Here is a 10,849-nt window from a genome sequence, read left to right as displayed (position 1 = left end):
CATTTAGCCGAGCAGCCACGCCTTAACAACTTGGTCAGATCTGGACCAGTTTTCAAAATATAGGTTGAGTATGTCTTCAACTCTTCCATTAATGTTGTTGCGGATGGGGATCTTCTCAGCAGGTGGTTTGACAGCACCATTGAAAAAGCCAAGAAGAGCTTGAGTGCGTAAAAAGGATTCAAACTGAGACTTCCAAATGATATAATTTTGCTCGGTGAGTTTTATAGTAACACTTTTTAAAATATGTAAAGAAGGGGAAGCATAGGGTTCTGTGGTTCCGTCCATGACTCTAATACCATGAAGAAAGAAACAGAGAGTGGAAGGATTGATTCTTTATTATTCAATCGAAGATTATAGAGTACAATAACTAGTCCCTTTTATAGGAGGATACAAGAGATACAAAGGTTTTAACCTAAGTTCTAGGATTTTCTAATCATTGCTGCTCTGTCATGTTGACAGTCACGTGGCGTCGCTATCATCGCAGGATTCAAGTAAGGCAAAGCGATTCTTGGTTGTTACTGCTGTACTATCTGCACGTGATATCTTCTTTGTTGAGCTCTTCTCTTTGTTGTGTATTGCAGGTAGATGTTGAGCGGTTGTGGGCTTTGATAGGTATTGATTGCTTTCTGGAATTGTATTGGGCCGTGGACCCAGTAGGCCTTTTTGTAAGCTATGTCGTTTTGGAATTTACTCTTACAAGAACAACCAACCTTGTTATATATTTCAAAAGGAATTGATCAGTGATAATTGTGTGTGTCTTCGATCGGTCAAAAGTGATGAGTTAAAGGACTCATATATAGTTGAGGTAACTAGAAAAAGATGAATTAGCTCGATATTAGATTAAATCGATTGATTAAAATAGCCAGTTAACGCTTTACAAGTAGAGAGAGTACAGATTGCAGCAAGTCACCAAACAAATAATGAATCATATTACAACACACTAGACATATACATAATCCAAAAAAAAATCATATTACAACACACTAGATAAGTTGCACTAATGAAATCAAATCAAATCAAATCAAGAAAAGAGAGGTTGTGAGAGATCATAAAGAGGAGGACCAAAAGCTCCAAGTGACCTCGAGTAGTTTCCCACATCTGGATTTAGGTGAATCATCAGTAGTTCCGGCGGAATCAGAACCAGCAGAGATTTCCCTTTGTTCATCAAATCTAATGGGATTTGCCAGACATTCCCATTCTCATGGTTGAACAGAAACATGGAAAACTGGTTTGGTTGTTGTTGTTGTGGAAGATATTGATCGAACGTAGTAGTACTACTACTCGGTCCTCCTTGAGGATTAAAGTACTGTTGTATCTTCCTCTGTTCCTCAACTTCAACAAGAGCGTGAAACCTATCTTGTAATCTGGTTAGGTTACGTTCCAAGGACTGAACCAGTCCCGTGACTTGCTCACCCGAGTAATTATAAATCCTAGGGTCCCAAACTGGAAACTTTGATACACGTCTTGGTCTAACCAGTTTCTTCGTGTTGGAATTTGCGAGAAACTCGTCAAGATTAAATTTTTTTTTGCGTCATTTAGTCTCGCTCAATGCAACGTATCTTCGAGTGATGGCTTCGACCTTCTCCTTCTCTCCTGGATATGTCTTAAGCTCTCCATCGGCTCCATAACAGATCATGCAAACTTCGATTGCACAGAGCACAAAAAGCTCACGAGCTTTCTTAAAGACAGTCATTTGTCTTTTCATTAAGCTTGTAGCTCTCTGACTCTCATGAGAAGATGAAGAAGAATAAGCAGAATTAGGTTTCGTTGTCGTCTTCATCTTCATCTTCTTCGTTTCGGTGTTGTTGATGAGCCCCTTGATGCTTTTTTCCTTTCTTAAAACTTTGGATAACAAGATATCATTATACAACATTTATCCCCACATATATATAGTCAGTTTTATTTATAACCTACGGTTTGTAAACCACTAAACCCATTAACACTTATAGGCCGAGTATGTCTACTATTCCGATGCCTTTTACTTTTAGTCTCTCTCTCTCTCTCACGATTCTTCTTCTTCACCTTCTTCTTACTCGAATCAAGCAATAAATCTCACTAAATATTATAATTACGATTATGTAATAATCTTTAGCATCTATACTATAATATTTTTTGAAAGTGTTTTGACAATTAATTCTGTTTTGGAAACTATTAGCATTTAATGCTATTAAATGTTTATATTCCTATATAAACAATTTTAGTTAACTTTCTGTCTTTCTCTATTATCTCTTCACCAAAAAAAAAAAAATTTCTCTACTATCGTTATAACCAAACACAATTAAGATAATTAAAATATTCATATATGTAATGTTCTACAGTTCATATAGATATTTAGAATATTTATTCCAAATTCAAATTTTTTACTCTCCTATCATCTTTATTTGAATTTAATTTTTAATTATTGTGAATCATCATATAATACATAAAGTTAATAAAAAGTTATATTGTGATTTTTAAAAAAACAAACATATATTACTCAATTAATACATAAAATATGTTCAACATACTTATATAGTAATTTTACAGTGTATAGTAAATTTAAAATTTACCGTGTATAGTAAATTTAAAATTTACCGTATATAGCATGTAATATATTAAATGAGAGAGAGAGAGAGAGAGAGAGAGAGAGAGAGAGAGAGAGAGAGAGATCTCTTTTTTTTTTGTCAACTAGAGTTGTATTATATTAAGATTGTTGGTACATTAGAATCCTAAATGGATGAAACCTTAACTGCTACTACTCTAGACCCCTTAATATTAACAAAAGGGTTTATACAAAAAATTCCTTCTAAACACACCACTTTATATACTGAAAATTCCAATTCAATCAGACGACATGGTGCTTTCTTCTGCAAATAAACCCTGAAACCAAAAAGGATGTCCACTTGCTACATAAGACTGCAACCGACAATCCATAGTGACACTTTGAGCTATTAAGAAGGCTCCCCTGTTTGAAGATGAGTTTTCCAAAAAGAATCTCCACTCTCTTAAATATTTAAGCAAAATACCAGCCTCCATAGATTGGTATCTATATGAAGGTGAAGCAGTAGGATTAGTAACCGCACTTACCAAAAACTCCTCTTGCAACGCAAAAACCACTCTTTCCCATCTGTGGCTTTTCAAACTCTCCAAAGCCCACATCAAACATTTAAATTGAGCTTAATTTATCATTGGTGTTGTAAAAAGCTCTTCTACTGTGCAACAAGGCAACTCCATCGTGGTTTCTTACAACCCATGCAACCCCTGCTAACTTGTTTCGTTTCGACCAAGAGAAACCTATATTGCATTTAAGCCAGTCGATAGGCGGTTTTTCCAGCTCTTTTTGTGCCGTTCAATCGTGTTTCTATTAGTACATAGAGGTAATGGTTCCGATCGTTCCCTTCCATTATCCTCCACCTCCTCTACCTTCTGAGCTTCAGTCCACTCTAGCCAATCTTCTCTTATTTGTTTGAGCAGATTCAAGAGTGGAGAAGCTTTTTCCTTCAAAGGCAACCAAATTTCTATTTTTCCAGATCCTCCACAAGGTCCATGGAAACAATTTTCTCAAATCCTCTGGCCATAAAGATTTTTTCACATTCAAGAGCAGATATTGAACATTAGAGAAGACTGAACCGTTGTGAAAACCACAATTCGGGGAGGGAATTCCTGTTAAAGCCCAGATTTGTCTAGCCAGAGTACAAGTGAACATAACATGATTCACTGTCTCTTCTTCGCCTCCACAAAGTTGACAACGTCCGTCCATTTTCATTCCTCTGTTCTTCAAGGTATCTGCAACAGGGATAGAACCACACAGAACCTTCCAAATGAAAACTTTAATTTTTGGATTAGTAGATAAATCCCAAACTCTGGCTTTCAGATCATTGGTGGAAGGTAATTGTGTCGCAGCTACTCTCACTTCCCCTTTATTTTGTTGAGAAACCAACCAATATGCAGACTTAACCGAGAAATCACCATTCTTGTTGTGCTTCCACGAGTAGAAATCATCTTGATCAATGATCGGTCTGATTTTTTTAATTCTGCCAGTATCTTCTGGAAAGAAATTGTCCCGTAGCTTTTGGTCATCCCAACCTCTCGTTTCACTGTCAATAAGATCCACCACTCTAGGGTCTGGGTTAAAAAACAGATTTCTTCTCCATGGGGCTCTCTATACATCCGCACCTTCTATCCACTCATCCATCCAAACTTTGAAAGAGTTTCCATTCCCAACATTCTTTTTAATCCTTTGAACAAGAAGATCTCTCCCAAAAAGGATGCTTCTCCATGCAAAGGATGGTCTTGGACCCAACCCAGCCTCGAGGAAGTCAGAATTGGGGAAATATCTACTCTTCATGACCTTTGCAAACAAACAGTCCGGGAATTGTAAGATCCTCCAAGCTTGTTTTGCCAAAAGGGCTTGGTTGAAAGTAGGGATATCTCTGAAGCCTAGACCTCCTTCATCTTTGGATAAACACAGCTTTTCCCAACTCTGCCAGTGAATATTCTTTGAGTGTTCAGAATTGCTCCACCAGAAATTCGCCATTACCGATGCTAAGTTATCACAAGTCGTTTTTGGAATTTTAAAGCACGACATTACGAAAACCGGCATAGCTAAGGCCACTGACTTCAGAAGAACTTCCTTACCCCCTTGTGACAGAAATTTGGAGAACCAGCCAGAACATTTCTCTTTGACCCTGTCTTTTATGTAGTTCAGAAGATCCACCTTGGAACCACTAAAGCACTCAGTCATCCCCAAGTATGTACCAGCCCCTCCTTCATTCATGATTCCCAACTTTTTCTGTATCGCTGCCTTCAAATTGTGACTAATCTTGGATCCAAAAGTAACGGCTGACTTGTTGAGATTGATGGTTTGGCCAGTCGCATCTCCATCTTTTTCAGTGTGTTATGAAGAAAAGAACACTGCTCCAAGGTAGCTTTACACATAAAGAGGCTGTCGTCTACAAATAATAAGTGATGAACTTCTGGCCCTCCATCATTGAACTTAACACCCTGTAATAATCTTTCTCGTTGGCCTTGATTGAGGAGATGTGTTAACCCTTCAGTACATAACACAAAAAGAAATGGTGAAAGGGGGTCTCCTTTGTCTAATTCCCCTCTGAGGGAGTATCATACCAAAAGGATGATCATTGATGAGAACCAAAAATGTGACCAAAGAAACACACTTCATAACAGGTTATGAAAACCGATAGCCAACAAAACAATCCTGAGATAACTCCACTCAACTCTGTCATAAGCTTTTGACATATCAATTTTAACCGCCAAAAATTGAGATGAGATATCTTGATGAGTGGATAGACTATGGACCACTTCATGTGCCACCAAAATGTTGTTCGTGATAAGTCTTTTAGCCACAAAAGCTGATTGGTTTTCAGAGACAACCAGGGTAGAATCGGCTGCAAACGCGAGACCAAAATCTTTGAAATAGTTTTGTAGAGCACCGAGAGGCTAATTGGTCTCAAGTCAGTCATTTGCATTGGATGATGTACTTTTGGAAGCAAACACAAATGAGTGTAATTCCATTCAACTGGCATCTCTCATGTTTCAAAGAAGGCTTGGACCTCTCTGATTACTTGTTTTTCAACAATTTCCCAGTATTGTTGAAAAAATAGGCCGTCATGCCGTCTGGACCAGGAGCACTAGTCGCATCAATAGAGAACAAGGCATCTGATATATCATGGTTTTGTGGTTTTTAACCATGATATAAGTGTGCTTTTTGAGTCTTTTGATTTGTTTTCTAGGATGTTTTTGAGTCTTAACATGTTTTCTAGGATTTTGTCATGAAAGGAGTAAAATGGAGCAATTAGACGGATTTTGGAGCAATTCATCAATGAAAAGAAGTTGAAGTCGACAAGAGGAGATGGTGTCTATCGACACCACCCTTGGTGTCGGTCGACACCCAGTTTAACCGATGACAGAGCCAAGTTTTGGAAGATTTACAAAAGTTGTCTAAAGTTTTCCATATTTGCAACACAAGTCTCTGATGTGTTTTAGGACATATAAATAGTATTTTTAGGTTTTACAAACCCTTAAGTTTTATTCTAGCAAGTTTTATTTTCTGCAACCCTGAGAGATTTTGAGAGCTTTGGGAGAGAGATCTGAACTCCTTTGTAGAGAGAAGAATTCCTAAACTTCCTCCTAACTCTTTTAATTTCTATTGCTTATTATTCAGAATTATGTTTTGTTCTTCATTTAATATGTCTGAGTAGTTTGCTTGTTAGGTTCAGGATTTTTTCATAGGGTTTTTATGGATTAATAGATCTGTTTTTTTAGGATTCATTATCTTTCTAGATCTTCATCACAGGTTGTTCTTCATATTAACTCTTGATTGATCACCTAGAATTAATAACTTAGGAAAATAAATTGATATGAGAATATAATTGATATTCATGATAAAACATTTTGATGAGCAAAATTATTTCTTGCAAAGAGATTTGATTTAATAATTTTGTGAACAATCTAAACCTGTTTTCAAAGCTGATTTTTAACCTTGAATTTTACAAAGGGATTTGGATTTTCTGGTTTTAAATTTAGATAATATTTGCAGTGAGAACTGATTTATTTTACAAAAGTGTTTAGAGTTCTAGATCTGATCTTAATTGCTTGAATCCTAATTTATTGATTGATTTAATATTTCATAATTTCCTGAGAAATTCTCTAAGCCTAGCTTTTTGATCCATTGAATTTTCCCAAGCTTTTATTTAATATTTTGCATTGTTATTTCAATTTAAATTAATGTTTAGCTTAATTATAAAACTCTATAATTTATTGTGTAGTCTTGAGTCCTTGTGGAATTCGACCCCTAAGTACTGCAGTGACCTCTTAATTTGAGAGAGTAGCTCTAGGGATTAATTTGAGCATATCAAATTTTGGCGCCATTGCCGGAGACTCTTTGATTTACCATTAGATTTGAGTTTTTGATTTTGTCTAAATTTTTTTCTTTTTATTTTTCAAACTAACACGCTTTTGTTTCTCTTCTCTTGTGTGTTTCAGGTGCATGCCTCCTAGGCCTTACACTAGAGACAATAAGACTGGTCCAACTTTGAAGCTTTCAAACCAGGAGTTGGGAAAACTTGAGCATGAGAACCGAAAAGCAGCCAAATCCTTGAAGATGGTTAACACAATCATTCTGATGCGTGATGAGGGTGGTGCTTTAAGGGATCAAGAGGGCCACTTGCGCAATGAGCAGGGCCAAAAGCTTGATGCAGAAGGGAATGTTATTGATGAAGTTGTTGTTGCCGATGAACAAGCTGATGAAGCCGATGGTGTCGACCGACACCAACAGGATGTCGATCGACACCCCCTTCCTGCAGACGGACGTGGAGCTGCCAACCACGTTGAAAACCCATTTTGAAGACAGGAGCAGAACCGAGACTTGATCAGGACCATTGCTGACTACAATTGGGCTGATCTTGTGTGTGAGAACCGGTCTGCTATTGTTCTTCCTCCATTCCAGATGAATGACTTTGAGCTGAAGCCTGCTTACTTCCAGCTAGTTGGGCAGAGACCTTTCTCTAACCTTCCCCATGAGAAGCCTTTGGACCACATTGAGCACTTTGAGGATCTTGTGACTAGTATCAAGGCTAATGGAGTGACTGAGGATTACATATTCTGCAAGCTCTTTCCATACTCACTTGTAGGAGAAGCATCTCAATGGTTAAAACAGTTGCCAGCTGGATCTTTGACGACTTGGCATGATATTAAGGTGGCTTTCCTAAACTACTTTTATGATGATGCAATGTCTGATGAGCTGAGAGTCAAGATCTCTTCATTCAAGCAAGGACAAGATGAAGCTTTCAAGGCAGCTTGGGTGAGATTCAAAGCTTAGCAGAGGGACTGTCCACACCATGGTTTTTCAAGGGTACAACTGCTGAGTATCTTTTTCAGAGGGTGTGACTGGAAGTATCAGTTAGCTTTGGATGCTGCAAGTCATGGGAATTTCAAAACAAGATTTCCAGAAGATGCTGAAGTTTTGATTGACAATTTAGACTCTAGCAATAGCACTAAGGGAGCAGATGCTGAAAGGAAGAGATTGCATGGAGGATTTGATTCAAACCAGTTAGATTCTGTTAATGCTAAGCTGGATTCAATGCACAATCTCCTTGTGGGCAAGAAGTCAGTACAATATGCTGCTGAGGTTGAGACATTTGAGCCAGAGCCAGAGAATACAGAGGAGAATGTCAACTATGTGTATGGAGCTGGGTATCAGGGACAGAGATTCGGTAATCAGCAAGGCAACAGGCCTTATAGTGGAAACTTTTCAGGCTACACTCCTAAGCCAGAGTATCAGAAGCAGCAACAGAACAACGGTTTTACAAGAACCTATGGAAATTCATCTTATCAGTCTCCACCTCCACAGACTTATGAGAGTTGAATGGAAACCATGCTTGAGCAACTTCTTCAAGGTCAGGAGCAGTTAACTGTGACATTCAATGGAAAGATCGATAATGTCTATACTGAGCTTAATGGAAAGATTGATGCATTGAACATTCATGTCAAGAAGCTAGAGAATCAAGTTATTCAGACTGCTGGATCTGTCAAACAACAAGAGGGTTTTCTTCCTGGAAGAACTGAGTCAAACCCCAAGCATGCTTGCAATACCATATCAGTGAGAGATGAAGATGATGGTGAAATTGCTTATGCAGAAAAGGGAGAGAAATCGACAAATCTCTCGACTTCAGATGATGGTGTCGATCGACACCACCTGGATGTCGATCGACACTCATCTCGGACCGAACCAGAAACTGCAAAATCTCAGGTTCCAACAGTTGAGAGGGTGTACCAACCTAAGATTCCTTTTCCTAAGCCAAGAAAGTCCAAGCAGGAGATGGAGGAAGCTAGATGCAAGGCAATGATGGATAAGGTGATAATTGAGATGCCTTTGATTGATGCAGTAAAGCTTTCACCACCACTTAAGCGGTATGTGAAGAGAATGGTATCAAATGGTTTGAGCCATGAGGAAGGAGCACTACTTACAAAAGATGTCAGTGCAATTCTGTTAAACCAGCATGTTCAAAGGAGGAAAGAGATGAAGCAAGAGGTGGTTGTCTCTAAGGAAGTGAGTGCAAAATTCAATGTAGGACTGCTGAGAAGTTACCAGATCCTGGAAGCTTTGTACTAGATTGCTCTATCTCTACAGGAAAGTTTGCTCACTCACTTCGTGATCTTGGCTCTAGCATCAACTTGATGCCACATTCTGTTGCTGTGAGACTTGGGATGACAGAATTCAAGCCAACTCAGAATTCTCTTATCTTGGCTGATCGATCCCGAAGAACTCCTGAAGGTGTTTTAGAGGATATTCCAGTTAAGGTTGGAAACTTCATGATTCCTACTGACTTTGTGGTACTGAAGTATGATAAAGAGCCTAATGATCCTCTCATCTTAGGAAGATCTTTCTTGGCTACAGCTGGTGCCATTATAGATGTGCAGAAGGGTCACATAACACTAAATGTGGAAGGTTTGAGTATGAACTTTGAGATGGATAAGCTGAGGAGGGCTCCTACTATTGATGGACAGACTTTTTCGGTTGAGAAAGTTGCTGCTACTCGAGCATCAGGCTCAGTGTCGATCGACACCTCCTCTGTGTCGATCGACACCCTTCCACGACCGAGCCCACACTTGACTAGAACTGAGAGCTCACATGACATCCTCTATGCTCCAAGTTATAAAGTTGTTCCCAAACAGAAGAGTCACCACTCCACACTCCAAAGTCCTCAGGTAAGGCCAATGTTTGCATCTTCTTTACCCAAACCTCCTCTTATCATCAATAAGAACTTCAAAGGTACAAACACTGTTTTACAGTTAACCAAGCCACAAGATTATCGTAGAGCGCTTGTTTCTTCTGTTGATGATTTTGCAGGACAGAAAAGAAACCCTCCTATACCTAAGTCCCGCCCTGGTCCTGTTCATCACATCCTTGGCAGACCTCATGCCCCTAAAGCTTATACACCACCTTGGATGAAGAGGTCATTCTCTCAGAAGCATTAAATGCCATGTTCTGATCCACCGGATGCCTGAGCTCCAGCCAAGTCAAGCTAATGATTGAAAACAAGCGCTTAGTGGGAGGCAACCCACTGGTAGGATTTTCTTTTTCTTTTGATTTTCATTTATATTTATTTTATTTTTCTTTTGCCAATCTTAGGCTTGATAACACTGGGACAGTGTGGTTTAAGTCTGGGGGAGGTTATCTACTAACTTCGTTTTTATTTTTGAGTTTCAGTTGTGTCAGTCAAAACCATAAAGTTTGAGTCAAATTTATCAAATTTTTCTTTTTGTCTTTGGGAATTATGATCTTGATTAATGATTTCTCTTATTTGGCTAACACTCTAATGATTATTTTACTATTCTTGATCTCAGTACTGAAACTTAGAAAGACTATGAGCCTTATCAACAATCCTGAAAGCTCTTATTCAATGGATATCTGATTGATCTAACATTGTCTCAACTTTTATCAGGATTTTAATTGGACTTAATTCTCTTGCCTAGGGAGTTGGAAATCAGTGGACTAGACTTCTTCTTCGGGCCATACAAGACAGTGCAATTTTTCAAAGTATGTCTCCCCTCTCTCTTCCCTTCAGTGCTTTAAAAAAAAAGAGAAAGATCATATAAAAAAGAGAATAAAAGATGAGATGATTTTGATCAATTTAGAGAGGTAGGTAAATTGCCTGTGACCTCATTATGGAGCTCCATAGAAGTGAGAAAAGGGAGAGGAAAGGAGATGTATGAAGAATGTCTTGGCCTGAAGGGAGTTCATATGCCACTGATCAATACATCCAAGGTAAGAACTCGCCTATATTTGCTTAAATTTATATAATGAATGACAATGGAGATTTCAGAGATTCCAAAAGATTGTGGCATT

General features: G+C 38.4%; 1 non-coding gene and 2 pseudogenes across 1 annotated transcript; all 3 read right to left on the bottom strand.

Moving 5' to 3' along the window:
* Positions 1-1,021: 1,021 nt before the first annotated feature.
* On the bottom strand, positions 1,022-1,873 carry LOC104789682 (agamous-like MADS-box protein AGL103 pseudogene; annotated as a pseudogene).
* A 947-nt stretch (positions 1,874-2,820) lies between these two features.
* LOC147944775 (uncharacterized) lies at positions 2,821-3,745 on the bottom strand (annotated as a pseudogene).
* Positions 3,746-7,738: 3,993 nt separating this feature from the next.
* LOC147944774 (small nucleolar RNA R71) lies at positions 7,739-7,845 on the bottom strand. Its single transcript, XR_015558784.1, has one exon. It is a non-coding gene; the product is annotated as a small nucleolar RNA R71 (small nucleolar RNA).
* Between the last annotated feature and the right edge of the window lie 3,004 nt (positions 7,846-10,849).

This window comes from Camelina sativa, chromosome 5, assembly GCF_030686135.1.
Source record: "Camelina sativa cultivar CO46 ecotype springtype chromosome 5, ASM3068613v1".
Taxonomy (NCBI): Eukaryota; Viridiplantae; Streptophyta; class Magnoliopsida; order Brassicales; family Brassicaceae; genus Camelina; species Camelina sativa.
This window is presented reverse-complemented; position numbering and strand designations above follow the sequence as displayed.